The sequence below is a fragment of the Saccopteryx leptura genome, chromosome 8 (assembly GCF_036850995.1).
Source record: "Saccopteryx leptura isolate mSacLep1 chromosome 8, mSacLep1_pri_phased_curated, whole genome shotgun sequence".
Taxonomy (NCBI): Eukaryota; Metazoa; Chordata; class Mammalia; order Chiroptera; family Emballonuridae; genus Saccopteryx; species Saccopteryx leptura.
Window position 1 is genome coordinate 77,790,041 of NC_089510.1, and position 4,966 is coordinate 77,795,006.

Sequence of the window (4,966 nt, forward strand, 5' to 3'; positions counted from 1 at the left end):
AGAGTCTATTTCGATGACCTCAGAAATTTGAAAACAGGAGTTAGGAGGGTCAAAGGTCAGCCTCCACTTCCATGAAGTCAGTCAGGCATCTGAACTGAGTAGCCTGCATGCAGCCACCAACCACTGAAAAACACTGGTGTGATCACACTCTTCCTGTTAGAAATGAGGAACCTGAGGCCTAAAGGAAGCAAGGGATTTACTCAGGATGACACATTTACCGGCAGCAAAATGACCAGCAAATCAAAGTCGCTCCACACCTACTCCAGTAAGTTATCAGTGCATTGTCTCGGCTGGCTCCTAGGACTCTCAGAAAAATGCAAAGAACTTGAATAGGTTGAACAGCCTCTCCAGCCTCAAACCCTGCTCCTCAGATACCCTTTGAGTGACCCTGGACAAATCTTTTGTCCTCTCTAGAACTCAAGTTTCTCTCAGGGAAATAGCACTGATACATGAGGAACATAATGGGTAACTTATAGAAAAGTACTTTCCAAAATGCTGTGCCTTGGGCAGATGTTAATTGCCATTATTATTATGAGATGGGGGTAGGGCGGTGTTGGTCAAATATGTTTGTAAATATGATATATATGTTTGCTCACTTATACTTTGCATTGGGTGTGGGGGACAGGCTGTAAGCAGGCAGGGTTGTTATAGCCTAAGGCTTAGTTTTAAAACTAAGCTTTTCCCCACACCCTTGACTGTTGCATGATGTGGGGTGGTGCACTCTCATGAGCAATTCCATTAAGCCTCAGATAAGTGACTTTGTATCAGAGACTTCCTTGTTGTATATTGGATTAAAGGTTTTGATTTCTACACTATAAAATGGAGCAAAGGAGCCCATGCTGTAGCAGGGCAGAGAAAGGCCACATGGAGGAGAGGAGAAGCAGCCAAGATGGCGGAGTGCTGAAGGAGAAGCCAGTTTGTGCAGAGTTTGTGTAGAGAGAAGGAGATGGAGAACAGAGGTGAATAAGTCTGATGAGGTAGAACCTTTTGATTCTAGGAAACTCGAATAAGTCAGTGGCTTTGGGAGCCCTGAATAGAAAGAGAAGTGTTTTCGCATTGTGTGTATTTCTTGCCTGCCAGGTGCAAGCTAGGATTAAAGGTAATGGCCCACCAGTTCTTGGCTTCGTTGTTTCATTACCATCTGCCCGAATCAAATGCGAACCTGCGTGGGCCAGGTGGCTGTGATGGTGGCCATGGCTACTGGCTTTACATTTGGCGTAGTCTGTGGCAGGATTCAATACAGATCGGTATGGAGCCACCACCACCTTTGAGCAGTGGAGTAGAGGACTGGCTGCTGTCATGGTTCCCCATGGCTGTCCTTTTGGAGGCCATAAGCTCACTGATTTTACAGCCATGAGTGAGGAAACCGAGAGCTCTGTGGAAGAGGCTGCCTGGGACCTGCAATCTGAGCAGTGGAAGGAGTTGGAACAAATGCGGGAGAAAGACATGCCGACCCTGGAGCTGGAGCAAGCACCGGATGAGGGGGCCGACCAGGTTTGTGAGATTTGCTTGGAAATGGAGCAGCCATTGGAGAAGAAATCACAGGTTCATGAGTTGGAGATTGCCCTGGACATTGTGGAGAGCCAGCAGCAGCGGGAGGCCCGGACTGAGGCTGGAGCTGAGGCCGCAAGGCCCGCAGAGCAGAAGGCGGCGGCACCCCGGGGCTTAAGCCCGGCTGCAGGAGCTGGTGTTTTTAGTTCCTCTTTGGAGGATGAGGAGAATCAGGCTGAAAATTGTGATCCGCAGTCTCCAGAAGATGAGAGCCCAGCAGCAAAAAGTACCTACTATGCCCCAGGTAGGTCTGCAATTTTGGGACATAGGGGTGAATGCCATCATGCTCTCCGGAGCAGAGATGGACATTCTGACTGCCATTGCCACATGCTCCTCTTTGGGACAGTGTAAGACCTGCCAGGATGGCAGGGATGAGGAAGGTGGTTGACGCCCCATGTGCTTGGACTGATTCCTGGACTACAACCGGAATGAGCACTGGCTCCTTTGTTGGATGGACTTACGGATTTTGGACAATGTGAAATACCCTGATGGGGGTGGGGACGGCTTTGCTGGAAGCACTCCCCCTGCCCTGGGAAGCTTTTCTTATGGCAAGAAAGAAGGCCAAGGACATTTTGTGCTTTTGGTAAAGTGCTCAGAGACTGGTGAAATGTACGTTTGTAATTGTTGAAATTGTATTATTTGTCATGTTGTTGTAATTTTTGTAATGTGCCTATAATTTCCTTGTGCAGGAATACCTGTGCTTTAGATTGTGAAGCAAGCAAAAGGGGTGGAATGTTGGTCAAATAAGTTTGTAAATATGATATATATATTTGCTCGCTTATAGTTTGCATTGGGTGTGGGGGAGAGGCTGTAAGCAGGCAGGGTCATTATACCCTAAGGCTTAGTGTTAAGACTAAGCTTTCCCCCACATCCTTGACTGTTGCATGATGTGAGGTGGTGCACTCTCATGAGGAATCCCATTATGCCTCAGATAAGTGACTTTGTATCAGAGACTTCCTTATTTGTATATTGGATTAAAGCAGGGGTCAGGAACCTATGGCTCATGAGCCAGATGTGGCTCTTTTGATGGCTGCATCTGGCTCACAGGCAAATCTTTAATAAAAAAATAATGTTAAAAATATAAAACATTCTTATGTATTACAATTCATTCATTTCCTACTGCTCATGTTCACGGTTGCAGGTTGCTGAAGCCAATCACAGCTGTCCTCTGGGACAGCACCAAATTTTTATGGGATAATGTGTAATGTACACAGGTCGTTGTATGGCTCTCATGGAATTATATTTTAAAATATGTGGCATTCATGGCTCTCTCAGCCAAAAAGGTTCCCGACCCCTGGATTAAAGGTTTTGATTTCTATACTATAAAATAGGGCAGAGGAGCCCATGACAGAGGAGAGCAGAGAGCAGAGAAAGGCCACGTGGAGGATAGGAGAAGCAGCCAAGATGGCGGAGTGCTGAAGGAGAAGCCAGTTTGTGCAGAGAGAAGGAGATGAGGAACAGAGGTGAATAAATCTGGTGAGGTAGAACCTTTTGATTCTAGGAAACTCAAATAAATCAGTGGCTTTGGGAGCCCTGAATGGAAAGCGAAGTATTTTCCCACTGTGTGTATTTCTTGCCTGCTGGGTGCAAGCTAGGATTAAAGCTAATGGTTCACCAGTTCTTGGCTCCTTTGTTTCATTACCATCTGTCCGAATCCAATGCATGGACCAGGTGGCTGTGATGGTGGCCGTGGCTACTGGCTTTACAGGCAGTGATCACAGTTTGTTGAGGATAACCTCTGTCTTACAAATATTACAAGATTTATTAGATCAGTCATTTGTGATGGTGCTTGGACAAAAGAAATGCATGAACTAGCCTGACCAGGCAGTAGCACAGTAAATAGAGTGTTGTCCTGGGACACAGAAAACCCAGATGCAAAACACCAAGGTCACAGGCTTGAGTGTGGGCTCACTAGCTTGAGCGTGGGGTTGCCGGCTTGAGCATGGGATCATAGACATGACCCCATGGTTGCTGGCTTGAAGCCTAAGGTCACTGGCTTGAGCCCAAGAATGCTGGCTTGAGCAAGGGATCACTGGCTCAGCTGCAGACCCCCAGTTAAGGCACATATGAGAAAGCAGTCCGTGAACAACTAAGGAGCTGCAACGAAGAATCGATGCTTCTCATCCCTCTCCCTTCCTGTCTGAACCGGAAAAAAGAAAGAAGAAGAAGGAGGAGATGGAGAAGGAGAAGAAGAAGAAGGAAGAAGGAAGGAGAAGGAGGAGAAAAAAAGAAGAAAAGAAATGCATGAAACAAGTTCCAAAAGCTTACATAACCTTTAGGTAACTGTAAGTTTATCTATTATGTAGCCTAGTGAAATACTTTTTTTTTTTTTTACAGAGACAGAGAGAGAGAGTCAGAGAGAGGGATAGACAGGGACAGACAGACAGGAACAAAGAGATGAGAAGCATCAATAATTAGTTTTTCGTTTGTGCGTTGCAACACCTTAATTGTTCATTGATTGCTTTCTCATACATGCCTTGACCGCGGGCCTTAGCAAATCAAGTAACCCCTTGCTCGAGCCAGTGACCTTGGGCTCAAGCTGGTGAGCTTTTGCTCAAACCAGATGAGCCCTCCCTCAAGCTGGTGACCTCGGGGTCTCGAACCTGGGTCTTCCGCATCCCAGTCTGACGCTCTATCCACTGCGCCACCGCCCGGTCAAGCAAAATACTTTTTTTTTTAAAGAGAGTAGTACACATTTGTAAAGCCAGTAGCCACGGCCACCATTACAACCGCCTGGCCCATGCAGGTTTGCATTTGATTCGGGCAGACGGTAATGAAACAACGGAGCCAAGAACTGGTGGACCATTACCTTTTTTTTTTGTATTTTTCTGAAGCTGGAAACAGGGAGAGACAGTCAGACAGACTCCCGCATGCGCCCGACCGGGATCCACCCGGCACGCCCACCAGGGGGCGACGCTCTGTCGCAACCAGAGCCACTCCAGAGTCTGGGGCAGAGGCCAAGGAGCCATCCCCAGCACCCGGGCCATCTCTGCTCCAATGGAGCCTCGTTGTGGGAGGGGAAGAGAGAGACAGAGAGGAAGGAGAGGGGGAGGGGTGGAGAAGCAGATGGGCGCTTCTCCTGCGTGCCCTGGCCGGGAATCGAACCCGGGACTTCTGCACCCCAGGCCGATGCTCTACCACTGAGCCAATCAGCCAGGGCCAAGGGCCATTACCTTTTAATCCTAGCTTGCACCCAGCGGGCAAGAAATACACACAGTGAAAAAACACTTCCCTTTCCATTCAGGGCTCCCAAAGCCACTGACTTATCCAACTTTCCTAGAATCAAAGGTTTCTACCTCACCAGCCTTATTCACCTCTGTTCCCCATCTCCTTCTCTCTGCACAAACTGGCTTCTCCTTTAGCACTCAGCCACTTTGGCTGCTTCTCCTCTCCTCCACGTGGCCTTTTCTCTGCT

At 47.9% G+C, this 4,966-nt stretch overlaps 1 non-coding gene across 1 annotated transcript; it reads right to left on the minus strand.

Annotated features, from left to right (window-relative positions):
* Positions 1–4,635: 4,635 nt before the first annotated feature.
* On the minus strand, positions 4,636–4,711 carry TRNAP-GGG (transfer RNA proline (anticodon GGG)). Its single transcript has one exon. It is a non-coding gene; the product is annotated as a tRNA-Pro (tRNA).
* Between the last annotated feature and the right edge of the window lie 255 nt (positions 4,712–4,966).